The 14,835-nt window shown below is 43.5% G+C and overlaps 1 protein-coding gene across 2 annotated transcripts in view; it reads left to right on the forward strand.

Moving 5' to 3' along the window:
- Positions 1–14,835, forward strand: part of Elmo1 (engulfment and cell motility 1) — a 438,867-nt gene that overhangs the window by 35,659 nt on the left and 388,373 nt on the right. The gene's annotated exons all lie outside the window — the stretch shown is intronic.

The following is a 14,835-nucleotide window of genomic DNA, read 5'->3' on the forward strand; positions in this document are numbered from 1 at the left end:
TTGAATCATGATCCTCAGATTTCAGCCTCCTGAGTAGCTAGGATTACAGGTATGAGTCGTCACTGGTACCCAATATTTTGGTAGACCGTGTTTATGAAAAGAGACCTTTCAAACACAATAGAGAAGTTAGACAATATAATGTATTACCTCTCTCTAACTTATTCATTTATTTTCACAAAGTGGTATTTAGTAAATGTCATATATGTATATATTATTAAGTAGTTGTACAAAGGGATTTCAATTCAGCATGCCAGTTTATAACCTCTCTCTAAGACCCTTAAGGGGCAAGAGCCAGCAAAATTAATTTTTATTGAAGGAACTCTGAGAAGGGAGAGCAGAAAGAAATTTATCTCCATGATGGCTTCTTGCTTTATCCATGGTTACAATTCATGGTGCCCACTCATTCTGGGAAGAGAAAGTATGTGGACCTTCCTGCAGTGCTTTCTTTTCAAACCAGGGAAGTGTGGTAGATGGGAAAAGCCTGGGAGAAACAAACTTTACATTGACATGGTAAATAAAAGCCAGGGGATTTTATTTATTTGCAGAAAGGTGTTGTGAAGTGAAGGAGAATGTACCTCTTTGAATTAATCCATTAACAGTTCAGGATACCTGTGGGATTTCCAATGTAGAATACTGGTGAAAGGGGTTAGTTGCTGCATCTCTGTAATTATGTCTTAGAACAGTTTTTTTTTTTCCCCTAAAAGCCAGCCAAATGCTGATCTACTTCTTGTCCCTACTTCCTGTTCCAGCTGCCCCTCCCCAATTTCATTATGAAAATGTCTACTAAGTGGGAGTAAACCCTAGGCTTCTACTCAGGAGAGAAAATGGGGTACGGGAGGCATTGGGGAACATTGATTCCTTCCTCCTACTCTTCTTGTGTCCTCTGCATTTGATCCCAGAATTCAAATAGGGACGGTGTCAGAAAGGGTCAGAGAAGATGAGTAGGCTTTAAAATTGCAGCTTTATATCTGGCTGCCAGTGTTTCACTCCAGTAATGCTATGAAGATTGTGGTTCAAAGCCAGCCAAGTCAGGAAAGTCCATGAGACCTTTATCTCCAATTAATCACCAAAATGATGGAAATGGGGATATGGCTCAAATAGGAAAGCACCAGTCTTGAGTGAAGAAGCTAAGGGACAGTGCCCAGATGCTGTGTTCAAGCCCTAGTTCCAGCAAAACCAAAGCAACAGCAACAAAACTTTCATCCTTTCCCTCATCCAGCTAAAAACTCTTTGCACTGCCATCCTCTGTGTGATGCATCTTTATCTGTTTCTTTCCAACATAAGACCCACTGGGTTTAATTTTCCACCAAAACATGTCAGGTGGGCAAGGGAGCTAAAGAGAGATTTCTCAGAAGAAGAAATAAAAATGGCAAAGAAACACATGAGGAAATGTTCAGCATCCTTGGCAGTAAAGGGAATGCAAATAAAAACAACCCTGAGACACCTACCACTTTACCCCAGTCAGAACGCCCTCTACTCTGAACTAAGGCAACAACAAATGCTGGTGGGGATGTGGAAAAAGAGGAAGCCTACTTCTCTGTTGGTGGGAATGTAAACTAGTACAACCACTCTGGAAAGCAGAGCTTCCTCAAAAAACTAAACAGAGACATACCCTGTGACCCAGCCATACCACTCCTACGCATATACCCTGAGCAACAGGATCTAGGATATGACCAGGACACCTGCACACCTTCATGTTCATTGCTGTGCTGTTCACAATAGCCAAGAAATGGAAACAACCCAGATGCCCCACTACAGATGAATGGATCAAAAAAGTATTGTGCCTATATACAATGGAATTCTACACAGTTATTAGAAATGATAAAATAATGGTATTCATAGGGAAAGGGACAGGACTAGAACAAATCATGTTGACTGAGACAAGCCAAGAACAGAGAGGCAAATGGTGCATGGTCTCCCTGATATGTTAGAATTAAATTGCAAGGAGATATGACAAAACAAACAAGACCCAATATACCAATACACAGCGAGACCAAAGAAGGACAGTCTTGGGGGGAAGGCACCAAGTAGTAAGACCCAAGCACTACTTTATATGTACTTAACATATAGACTGAAAAGAACTCCAAAGATAAGGAAACAAAGGACTTCTCCTTAATTAGTCTTATAGTATTTAGAGGACCCTTTATTCTTTACCTCACATACAATGTATACACGTGTGCATCTGAGGGAAGATGGGAGGAAGGCACAGAATGAGTGGAAAGTGGGTGAAAAAAAATACAGTAGAGGGGCCCAACAGCTGCATTGGATACTGATGAGAGCAAACTAAGCAACTCAAGGGCAGTGGGGAGGAGGGAAGAAATGAGAGAAAAAGAGGGAACAGTGTACACTAAGCAAAAGGTAAGGAATGTACATATTCCCCGACCTGAAGAAATTGTGTTATTGTTAATGTTCATAGAGTTCATAAGCACTGTAGATTAGAATAATGGTGTTCATCATTGGGAAGGTTAAAAAAATGATGAAAGCAGGAGCAATGGGTTGGGGGGAGGGAACGTGGGAGAAAAATGAGGAAGGGGATAACAAGTATGACAGGACATGTACACACTGCTCTTTAAGTATGTAACTGTAACCCCTCTGTACATCATCTTGAAAAAAAATCAAAACAACAACAACAACAAAAACCATGTCAGGTTGCCTTCACTTAGCCTGGCCCAGATGTCACAGTGAAGGCATTCATATTCTCTCTCTCTCTCTCTCTCTCTCTCTCTCTCTCTCTCTCTCTCTCTCTCTCTCTCTCTCTCTCTCTCTCTGTGTCTCTCTCTGTCTCTCACCAGTCCTGGGGCTTGAACTTGGGGCCTAAGCACTGTTCCTGGCTTCCTTTTGCTCAAAGCTAGCACTCTACCTCTTGAGCCACAGCGCCACTTCTGTCTTTTTCTGCATATGTGGTGCTGAGGAATTGAGCCCAGGGCTTCCTGCATGCTAGACAAACACTCTACCACTAGGCCACATTCCAAGCCCCCATTATCTATCTCTTATATTAGAGTTTGCTTGTTTGGATCAAGAAAGTGATGATAAACCTGAATACTATCCATCTCACCTAAACCCATCTGTCATTCATTCATTCATACATTCATTAATTCATTTATGGGACATAATGTGAGGGGCTGTGTGTGTGGGTTGAGGGATGAGGAGCTGGAGTAAGAGCTTGGAGCCAGGCAGGCCTCCAGCCCCTCTTCCTGTGCTTTTTACAGAATCATGGTGTGGTGGAGAGTTGGAGGCACAGAATAGAAATAAGTAGGTGCATCTCAAATAGGTATTCCTTGAACTCCTGTCGTATCCATGGAACTGGATGAAATTTCGAGTGGATACGAAGTTTTATTAAGCTGCTTCCTGTCTTCCAGGCAGTTCAGACTTTAGCTGAGGAGAAAGGACTGGTATCTTATTTAGCAAAATCTCCATAATGGGAAGTTCACCTTCATCTTCCTGTTAGTGACATGAAACATGCCCTTCCTAGACAGGGAAAGTTGAGGCCATTCAGGCCAGAATCATTACAGGAGGAATTTTAGAGGAAGTAGGAAGCTGGATCCTTGTTGGCAAGGACTTTGCCCTGTAAGCTATGTGCCTAGACAGCTGTGTCCGAGTCTCTCCAAACTCAGTTTCTTCATCTTCCAAATGGAGATGATATTAAGGATTCTGTAGCAGATTGAATTTTCCAAAGATAGCCATCTCTGGGCACACATTTCCCATACTCCTTTTTACTCCTCTCACCTCATGGTAGTGTTTGCGTGTCTTCTCTTTGATCTCTAGGACTATGTTGTCACAGCCTTGACTGACAGAATCTAGTGGAAATCATGACTAGATTCCTTGCAAAGCTACGTGATCAATGGTAAGCACCTACATGTATTGTTCTTAGAATCCAGCCACCATGCTGTGAGGAAGCCCAAGCAACCTCCCTGAGGCCCAGATGTGAGTCACTGAGTTCTAGGGCCCATAGGCCTGGCTGAGCGCCTGGCAGATGCCTGGGACCAATCCTGGCTTTGTGAATGACAGTCTTGAAAGTGGAGCATTCAGTAAGCCCCGGTTCAGTTGACTACACTTGAACACAGACCAACCCTGGCCCTTTCATAAGTCAACTAAAACTACTGTTATTATTTGAAACCACTGGGTTTTAGGATTGTTTTCATGCAGCAATATATAACTGAGATGCTTCTCAAATAAAGTCACTAAGAAGAGCCCATAAATTAGCATGAAAAGTAGCTTTCCAGTAATGATGCCTTTTCTTAAATTACTGTTATTAATTAAGATTTTTGAATAGAAAGCAATAGTATCCAGTAGGTTGTAAGGAACTTTTTATTTACAAAACCCTATTGCACATGAGCTTTCTGGAGATGCTTTCTGCCGAGATTCTGCTGAGAGATGTGTCCTTTGCTAGGACAGAAAATCATGCGGGCTTTTAGTGTCATGGCCAGATTTGTAAACAGTGCTGAAATGTGCTATGGGAGAATGGTTTCACTGATGTTATTTGGTTTTAAAATTCTTTTTTTTTTTCTTTCTTTTTTGCCAGTTCTGAGGCTTGAACTCTGGGCCTATGTGCTGTCCCTGAGCTTCTTTTGCTCAAGGCTAGCACTCTACCACTTGAGTTACAGTGCCACTTCTGGCTTTTTCCTGTGATTTAATTGGACATAAAAGTCTCATAGACTTTGCCGCCCTGGCTGGCTTTGAACTGTGATCCTCAGCTCTCACCCTCCTGAGTAGCTAGGATTACAAGTGTGAGCCACCAGCATCCAGCTTGAAATTCTTTATTGTGTTTAAAAGCAAAGCATATCTGGGTGCCAGTGGCTCATGCCTGCTTAGGAGGCTGAAATACAGAGGAATGCAGTTCAAAGCCAGACCAGGTAAAAATGTCTGTGAGACTTGATCTCAATAACCAGCCAAGATAACCAAAATAACCAGCCAAGAGCAGCGTTTGTAGGCATGCTGAGTGAGCCTGAGGTCATGAATTCAAACCACGACACCAGAAAAAAAGCAACATAAAATATATCATGTTGGACATTTTATAAAGTATATCATTTGATAGTATTGCCCATCTCCATAGTTAAAAGAAATTTATTTTCATAGTGATGTACAGAGGGGTTACAGTTTCATATGTTAGTCAGTGAGTACATTTTTTTTAAATCAAAGTTGTTACCTCCTCCCTCATTTTTCTTCCTCCTTCTCCCCTTCTCAGTCCCCCCACCCCCCCCATGGGTTGTATAGTTTCTCCATTCTGTTGTACAACAGACTTGAAGAATTTATTTCCTTCTACCTGACTGAAACTTCCCATTGAACAACTCTTGCTGCCCAGACCCTGGCCACTAGCAGTCTTCTTTCTGTTTCCAAGAGTTTTTAGACATCTTTATTGAGTGTCATCACACACTACTTGTCTCTTGTGACTAGCTTTTCATACTCTCATAAATCACTTACATTGTATCAAATGTGGGGATTTCTTTCTTATTATGTGTACACGTCAGTTTGTTTAAGCAATCACATAGTGATAAACACTTAGGTTGTTTCTATCTCTTGGTGATTGTGAACATTGTCACAATGAACATTGCTGTGCAAAAAAATTTTTTTTGGTTGGTTGTGAGACTTGAACGTGGCCTGGGCACTGTCCCTGAGCCATTTTGCTTAAGGCTAGCGCTCTATCACTTTGAGCCACAGCACCACCTCCAGTTTTCTGGTGGTTAATTGGAAATAAGAGTCTCATAGGGACTTTTCTGCCCCTGGCTGGCTTCAAACCATATCCTGGTTTGATCCTCAGATCTCAGCCTCCTGAGAGGCTAAGATTACAGGTGTGAGCCACCATTACACAGAAGTGTGCAAATATTGGCCTGGTATAATTTCTTCCACTCACATTTTTTCTCCCTACCACTTTCCACCTGTAGCAGAATGCCTGACATGCTTTGGAGAAGTAGCAGTGTAGGTTGAGTTTGTGGTCGTCTGTGCTTCCTCAGGTTTTAGAGCGTGCTAACATACTCAGGTTGCCTTAACTTCCTTAAGTACATCTCGTGTATGACCTGGGAAGGATGGGATTGGGCCTCTATGTGCTGGCCTTCCTAGTGCTTTTGGAGCAGTTTTATTTTACCTTGTCGCAGGACAGCTAATTCTTTAATGTTGGGAAAGGAGGGGTAGATAGGTCTTGGAATCTGCTGCAGCCAGCAGTGTTGAATGGGTCATCAGTATACTTCACCAAAGAGAGCTTTACTAGGAATAGACTGATACATTTTTTTTTCTTTTGTCAGTAATGTGGCTTGAGCTCAAGGCCTGAGTGCTGTCCCTGAGCTCTTTTTGCTCAAGTTTAGTACTCTACTTTTGGTTTTTTGGTGGTAAATTGAAGAGTCTCATGCCTTTCCTTCCCTTATTGGCTTTGAAACACAATGGTCAGATCTCAGCCTCCTGAGTTGCTAGGACTACAGTCATGCACCACCAGTGTTTTTACTTTAATGATGTTTTATTGCATGTGTGGATTCTCATAATTGCATCTGCAATCGATACAACTGGTTCTGCCACCCGATTTCCTGCCTCCCCTTAATCTCTGGTAACTAACATTTGTTTTTAAGAAGCCATCTCCAGAGTTCTGACCCCATTCTGTTTCTGCAGCAGTTGTGTCTGAGAATTATTGATTTATTGACCTTTCTCCTTTGAGACCTTTGACCAGATAGGTCTAGTCTCAAGTTGGCTAGAACAAACACCAGCATTCTGTAGAGTGAGGACCATAAAACTTCTTGGAAATAAAGCATAAAGAAATTTTAATCTGTGTGGCTTTACAGTCAACTTGTGTTACTGCACCAGATTGATTAGGGCTGAAGTGATCATGTGAGAGAAAGCTTCCAACATACGAGGTTTGTTAGCAAATTCCTTACAGCAATGACCTACTTTAGTTCATTAAAAACATGATTCAGTTTTTACCAACACAGAATAATTTGTCAGGAAGAATAGCAGTTTGCAGTCACTAACCGGCAAATTAAATGACTCTTTACACTTAGATGAAGGATGGGGAGAGACAGAAAGAAGTTGGAGCAGGAAAGGGGCCATAGAGTACGTGAAGATCTTCTTAGACTATTAGACAACTGATAGAAATTTGTGATCGTGAGATGACAAGGGTACTGGGAATATTTTGATCTCTCAGCACCTCAAAGGAGATAGAGGTGGTCAACATGTCATGCTTGTTTTGAGAGGCTCCAAGAAACCTGGCTTGTTGTATTTTGAGGATAGCACACTCGTATACCATCCAGTGGCTATTCCAGTGGCATGTAGCTTCCAGAGCTCAGTTAAATAATTAAAATATAACCTTAACTTGATTCTGGAAGTCTCCTGTAGAGGGGTTTCTCAGCATCGGTGTTAGGGTTTTATAAGCACTTTAGGCCAGGTCATTCCTCCTTGGTGAGTAAATTAGTCAATCTTTTACTGCTCTAAGAAATTGACTTGAGGGCAGAAAGACTTATTTTGGCACACAGCAGCCAGCTCCATTGCTTTTAGGCCTGTAACAAGACATCATGTGACAAGGGTGTGGTAGAGCACTGCCACTGCCCCCAGAGCAGCCCAGGGCAGACAGCATCCCATACTTACTGGCTTCCTTCCTCTTCCAAGTCAGTTCCACCCAGGCCTTTACCCTATTTGGTGGTGGCACCCAAGTCTAGGGTGGATCTTCTCATTTGTTGTCCACATATGTCAGTTATCTCTGGAAATGCCCTTATAGACATACCCCAAAGTACATTTCAATCTCCTGGCAGGGAGGGTCTTCTCAACCCAATTTAGTTGACAAGTAAGATGAACTATCAGATTTTAGGATAAGGACAGGTAACTCTGGTTTGTATGCCTGGCCAGTACCCACTGGTCTCCATTAACACCCCATGGCTGAGTTGTGACAGAGAAAAATGTGTCCCAAGGGAGGAGAAATCATTTCTGTTTGGGAAATGCTAACATATGTATACATAGACATATTTAATGTATATATATATATATATGTATGTATAATAGTCCATTCATGCACATGTCCACAGAGACTGTATAATTTCTTTTATGATTCTCAGGAACTATCTATATATTGATCAACATCTTAGCTTGTCCATTCTTTCCAAAAATGTAACTAGGAGCTATATAAGTATAATTTATCCCTGTAACTGCTGTGTATTGGATACTAGAAGCTTGGATCTGGAATGTCTTCTAAAGGCCCATGTGTGAAAGACCTAGTCACAAGTCAGAGGCATTAGGAGAGAGAAGGTGGAACCTTTAGGAGGTAGAGCCTGATGGGAGAAAGTTAGGTCACTGGGCAGGTGTGCCCTTGGAGTGGACCCCTTGCTATTTTATTCTTTGGCTATTACATGTACACTTCCACTATGATGGTATCACCGCGCCAGAGATCTGAAAGCAAAGGGCAAACTGACCCTGAACTAGAACCTCCCAAACAAAACTAAAATAACACCTTTCTTCTGTATAAGCTGATTTATCTCAAGTATTTGTTGTAGTAATTCAAAGAAGACTAACCTGTTAGACCACTGGACTGCATTGTATTTCATTTATTCACTGCTAGACGTGGAAGTTGTTTTTGATTCCACTGAAAGAAGCATTCTCTAGTGAATATCTTTATGTATTTAGCCCTATGGGGTTATGTTGGAGTTTGAATAAAGGCCCTGTTGAATTTGTTCAACTGTATTATAGTAAGTGAATTGATGAATTGTTCTCCACACAGGCGATGCTAATTTACACTTCATTTAGCATTGTGTGTGTGTGTGTGTGTGTGTGTGTGTGTGTGTGCTGACACTACTAGGGCTTGCACTTGAGGCCTTAAACTTTCACTTTGCTTTTTTTTGCTCAAGGTTTGTGGTCTATCACGTGAGCCACACTTCCACTTCTGGCTTTTTGCTGGTTAATTGGACATGAAAATCTCATGAACTTTCCTACGTAGGCTGTCTGGGAAACCATGCTACTCTCAGATCAGCCTTGTGAATAGCTGGGATTACAGGCATGAGTTACCAGCACCTGGCTGGCTTACTTTTCATATTTTTGTTTTGTTTTTTGGCCAGTCCTGGGGCTTGGACTCAGCCTGAGCACTGTCCCTGGCTTCTTCTTGCTCAAGGCTAGCACTCTGCCACTTGAGCCACAGCGCCACTTCTGGCCATTTTCTGTTTATGTGGTGCTGGGGAATCGAACCCAGGGCCTCATGTATACGTGGCAAGCACTCTTGCCACTAGGCCATATCCCCAGCCCCTACTTTTCATATTTTTGTTGATGCATGATATTCTTGAATTCTTTGGACTTTGCTCATGTGAAGGGTGAACCTGGCATTTTATTGTGTTATAGCTTCCATTTTGTTGATGACTAGTGAGTCATGTTTTCATATTGGAAGGACCTTTGAGACCATACAATCAACAAAACCTTTTAAAGATGCAAAAAAACAGGACTGAGAAGGTTTCCTTATATCCTTATGACTTTTTCTTCTCTTTCCTAAGGAGGTTACTTTTAACCTCCTTCTGCCCTTCATCATTCTAGCCTACCGAGTTCAGCATCTCATCAAGTAGAAGTGTTTGGTACATGCTTTGAAGGTGGAAAATTACAAGGAGAGAAAACAATGACCACTTGGACAGCACAGATTTCCCTGTGGCCATCAGTGTTTTTCACCCCAAGAACATGATTTTTTGCCATATTTGTAAGCTCAATTGTGTTTGACACAGGATCTAGATCTCAGGGAGGGCTGTCAGATGTCTAGATCTCAGGGAGGGCTGTCAGAAGTCTGCAAAAATGATGGAACAGTCTCTAATGCAATAAGTAGCAGTCAGGGTCCTCATCACAGCCTGCAAATACTTCTAAAGCCAAAAGGTATCTCATCTCCGCAGCTTGAGCTGTGTTTCCTGCTTCTGCCTGTAGCTGCAGTGGACTGGGAACAACTGATAAGGAGCAGGAAGTATTGGCTTTGTCCTTATAAGGATAGGTTCCCTAGCACATTTTGACTGATGCTCTGGGGCTCAGCCCTGGTGAGTGCAGCCTCCCAGAGGCCAGCTGTTGGACCATCTGGGTCATGATGTTCTAGGATGGAGCAGCATGTGCGCTGTCCCGGGAGGCCTGCGGGACACTTGTTTGTCCTTCGTAGAGCTTCTGATATTGCAAGACATTATTGAGCTATGATTCAGCCAGTCTTGTGTTTTAACTACAATACCAATAGCTGTATCTTCCTGACTCCCTAATTCGAGTTAAGGAGCATGACACTGAGTCCCAGGAGGCCTGTCCCACATGAATCTAGTGTCCCTGATACACAGGCAAGTTTGGTTCCTTGGTGCTTGCCAAAGATATAAAGTAAAAGAACACATTGTATATAGGGTAGCATTGTGATCCTGTATTTCTTTTTTATTTTTTGTGTGCCATTCCGGGGGCTTGAACTCAGGGTCTGGTTGCTATCCCTGAGCTTCTTTTGCTCAAGGCTAGCATGCTACCACTTGAGCCACAACTCTACTTCCAGCTTTTTTTTTAAATTGTAGTTAATTGGAGATAATATTCTTATGGACTTTCCCACCTGGCTGGCTTTGAACTTCGATCCTCAGATCTCAGTCTCCTGAGTAGCTGGAATTAAGGATGTGAGCCTCTGGTGCCTGGCTTGGTGTTCTATTTTATTCTAGATATTTGTGTAAATCCAAGCAACCTGTGAGCCTCTTTGTTTAATTTTGTTTAATCTTTAGTGATTCTAAGTCTTTTGCAAGAGTCACCGCAGATAAGGAAGCTTTCCCCTCAGTTGAACTTGGTGGGCGTGTTTCTGTGCTACATGTTGTATAGGATGCCCGTTAAGGTTTTTTTTTTTTTTTTTTTTTTTTTTTTATCAAGTTGAGAAATGCTTCTTGCTGGAAAAAGACTTCTCCCACAGGCATTTGAAAGCTGCGACACACAGAGTCCAGTTGTGGGCTCGTTTCTTCTGTGGTTCGTCTATTGAGCAGACATCTGTGGATGGCCTCGTCTGTGCTGCAGACTGTGACAGAGAGGCCCTGTCCTCCTGAGTCCCTGCAAACAGATACTGCAGTCACCAGGGAGGCGAGGGGTACCAGGCAGTCTGGGGCAGAGAGGAAGAACTGAATAACCCATCTGGGGGAATTGAGAAGTATTTTCAAAGGATGAACTTGCTGTTCTTGCCTCAGTAATGCATGGGGGATGTGACAGCCAGAGACAGGGGTAGGATGAGGCCGAGGCCCCGGCCAGTAGGGCTGAGGCTGGGAGGGGAGACTGTTACATGCACAGGGAGCAGTATGCACCAAGAGAGGTGTCTTATTTATTTTGTAGCTGTTTTTGGTGGAGAAGTATTAAAGCCATCTATGCCCTACTCTTAGGAAAGAGGAATTTAGATAATATCTCATCACTGAGAATTTTGCTGTCTCAAATCCATTTCAGTGACCCAGCTGGTGGCTCCATTACCAATGCTTCATTGAGTTGGTGACAGCAAATCCTCTCCAGGGAATGCTTGCTCAGCAAATTTCAGAGCCTACACTGCCAGGGAAGACTTCTTCCTGCTTTCTTCAGAAAATCTGTGAAATAAAGAAAGAAAGAAAGAAAAAAATGCTGTTTTTCACAGTTAAGCAATAGCTCCATTATAAGGAAAAAAGTTTTTGGTGGTCCTGGGGTTTGAACTTAGGGCCTTAAGATGTCTAGGCAGGTGCTCTTACTGTTAAACCATGTTTTCAGCCCTGGTTTTTGCTGATTATTTTTATTGTAGAGTCTCTTGATACACCAGGTATCATGTCCTCCCACCCTTAGCACAACCATTCCTGTGTCAAGGAAGATACAACAAACCCTAGCTCCAGTGGGTTGAAAGGTGGTAGGGCACCCACCAATGAGCATAAAGCATCAGATGGGGTGTTCCAGTTCTAGTCTTGAACAGGGGGAAAAATGCAGCTGTGTGTCCTAAGGAAGAATCTGCTGCTGGGCGATGGTGACTTTACCCTCCAACCTTTTTTTAGAACTCAATCTAGTGGCTTCCTGGTTTGTGCAGCATCTGGTGATATGGGCTGACTCTCCAGATTCCTTGATGCAGTGTTTACATTGAACAACCATGTAGAGCACCAGACAAGGGGCTTCGGAAATAAGAGCAATGTAGACTAACTAGTGAACTCCCACTGACCCCCTCTCCCCCCACCATCATCATTCTCCTAGTTAGTGCCATACTAAACTTGTGCCATATTAGGGACTGGAAAATATCAACACTGGAGCCAAATTCCCAGACCTTGCACAGCTGTCACTAAATCAATACCTCTGGCTCTCTGGATGAATTGGCATTTGTCACATAAATGCAAGGGGAAGGAAATCAGCCGCTTTGGGAACCTTGTGAGTTCCACAACTTGCTGATCTGCAGTGGGTGATTCCTGGTGAAGACCCCAGGGGGCAAGGGGAATGGAGAGGGTACATTATTCCCCCTCCTCCCAAGGCTAAGTGAGGATGGAGGGTTGCAGAGTGCCTCCTTCTTCAGGTATAATAAACTTTCCTCAGCACAGGATGGGGAGAGGAGGTGGTTGGGGATGCAGGTAAGTTCAGGTGACAGGGGTTCTGGCCACATAGTGAATTTGTAAAATTCCCACTTGCACAGACTCAGTCTGATCCTGTTCCAACTGGCACAATGCCATGCCTTACCCAGGAGGGTGGCAACTCTTTGTTTGCCAGAGAACAGGATGAAGAGATCCCTCCAGCTCCATTCTCATGAATGCACAGGGTTGCTGATAGGCTTGCACAGTTGTTCCCTGGTGTCTGGGTATGGCTTCCAAGAGACCCCTTGGGTAGCAGAATCCTCAAGGTGCTCAAGGGTCTTATTGAAATAGCAAGAATTTGCATGTGATTTGCATATCCCCAATGCACATCCTCTGGGATAATCTAAATGAGATGTAAATGCTATGCAAATACTTGTTGAACTTTATTATTAAGGGAATAATGGCAAGAAAAATAATGTCTATACATGTTCAGGATAGGTGCATTTTTTTCCCCCAACAAGTATTTTGGCTTCACAGTTGGTTCCATCCAAGGGAGTGGAACCTGGGAGCTGGGAAGCCTGGGGAGGCCTGATCTCTTTCTGAGCCTGCATTGGGCACAAGTGGAGGAAGAGTCTGAGTCAGGGCCAGTGTGTCTCTCTGCACATGGCACCCTACTCAAGAGTTCCAGTCCTGGCACAATGAATATGGTTGGTTTCTTCAGCACGAGTTCACTGACTGGAATTCTTTACACACTTCTTTGATTGATAGACAAGAAAATCTCCTACCCTCTCACCCCAATCCTTGGAGAGAACTGCTCCTCTCCTCTCCTTTTCCTCAAGAGGTTTGTAGAGGGAACTGAAGAAGGCAGCCCTCCTTGTCCGTCTTGGGCAAGCCTGGCAGGGGGAGGATATGAAGGCAGGTCTGATCACGGAGGACTCAGAACCTGTAAAATCATCTCGGATTAAGGCAGTTCCTGATGGGAACACAGCTACTCAGCTGGGGACTGAAAATCTCTGTCCAGCCAGGAGGCAGGATGGGGGATAGGCAGTACAACCATGGCAGGTGTTGGGGCCAGCACTGGGCTTGCTGGCTCATGCAGGATACTTGAAGGACATGCAAGCTCTGCTCCTGGGACTGCTAGATTGTCGAGTCCGTAGCACTGCTGGGATAGGGCGTTTGGAAGGAAGCTTCCCCGAGGTAATGGAGGGCCTCATAAGTGCAGACCTGCTTTAGTTAAGGCTAGCCGAGGACCCAGTGTAGAGGTACAGTCTGTTATGTCCTGTGTAATGACATCCTTTGTAGATCATGCATTGAAAAGTTCCTGTTAGATCACACCTATTGAGCATTCCTTAATCATGTGAATCCTGGCCTGCCTTGGCCTCCATCTATGGGAATGCCTTTTGTTTTGTTTTGTTTTTTTCTAGGCTCTAAGCTACGGCTTGGGGTGGCAGGGCTGTGGCCCACATGTGAGCAGGACAGGGCTGTGGCCAGCATAGAATGACATTGAATAAAGCCGCATTTCTTCCTCCCCTAATTTCTCCTGCAGTGATAAACATGTGTCTAAAGGGAATGGGACCTGCCCAAGTAAAATGATAATTGTGATTAAAATCTTCCTTTCTTCAGGAAAATAGACTCATGGCTGGCTAGACAAGATGCCAATTTTTGTAAAGACCCCTTCTCCCCCCTCCTGCCCCCTGTGTCTTGGCTGAACCTCCATCTTTGGCCTTGGCCCCATTTCCATAGCCATGTTATCAGGTTGATAATGACTTGAGACATTTATTTGTGTCTAAGGAAATGCTACTGGGGCAAAAAAGAGATTGCGAAATTGCTTTTATGTCTGGAAAGTTTATTTCTTGTGTGTGTGTGTGTGTGTGTGTGTGTGTGTGTGTGTGTATACTGAAGTTTGAACTCAGGGCCTCATGCTTGCTAGCTAGCTCTTACACTTGAGTTATACCCCCAGTCGTTTTTTGCTTTAAAATGTGTGTGTGTGTGTGTGTGTGTGTGTGTGTGTGTGTGTGTGTGTTGTGTGTGTTGTGTATGTATGGTCTCACATTGATGTGTAGGCTGACCTGGACCACAGTCTTCCTAGTTCTGCTTCCCAAGTAGCTGGTATGAAAAGTACATACCACCATGCCCATCTTTTATTGGTTGAAGTGAGGTCTTGTGAAATAATTGCTTGGGCTTACCTCAGAATATGATCCTCTGGATCTCACCTCTCAGGTAGCTGGTATTTCAGGTGTGAGCCACTGTGTCCCAACTGTCCAGATGTTCTAAAGGATCAACACCTATTCTCATCATGGTTCCCCCTTCCCCTCTGCACTTCATCTGGGAGTCCTCTGGGCCCTCAGCTTGGCCCCATTGGTTCTGTGTTATGGAATCTGTTCCTCCCTTCTCTCCA

Source organism: Perognathus longimembris, chromosome 2 (assembly GCF_023159225.1).
Source record: "Perognathus longimembris pacificus isolate PPM17 chromosome 2, ASM2315922v1, whole genome shotgun sequence".
NCBI classification, from domain to species: domain Eukaryota; kingdom Metazoa; phylum Chordata; class Mammalia; order Rodentia; family Heteromyidae; genus Perognathus; species Perognathus longimembris.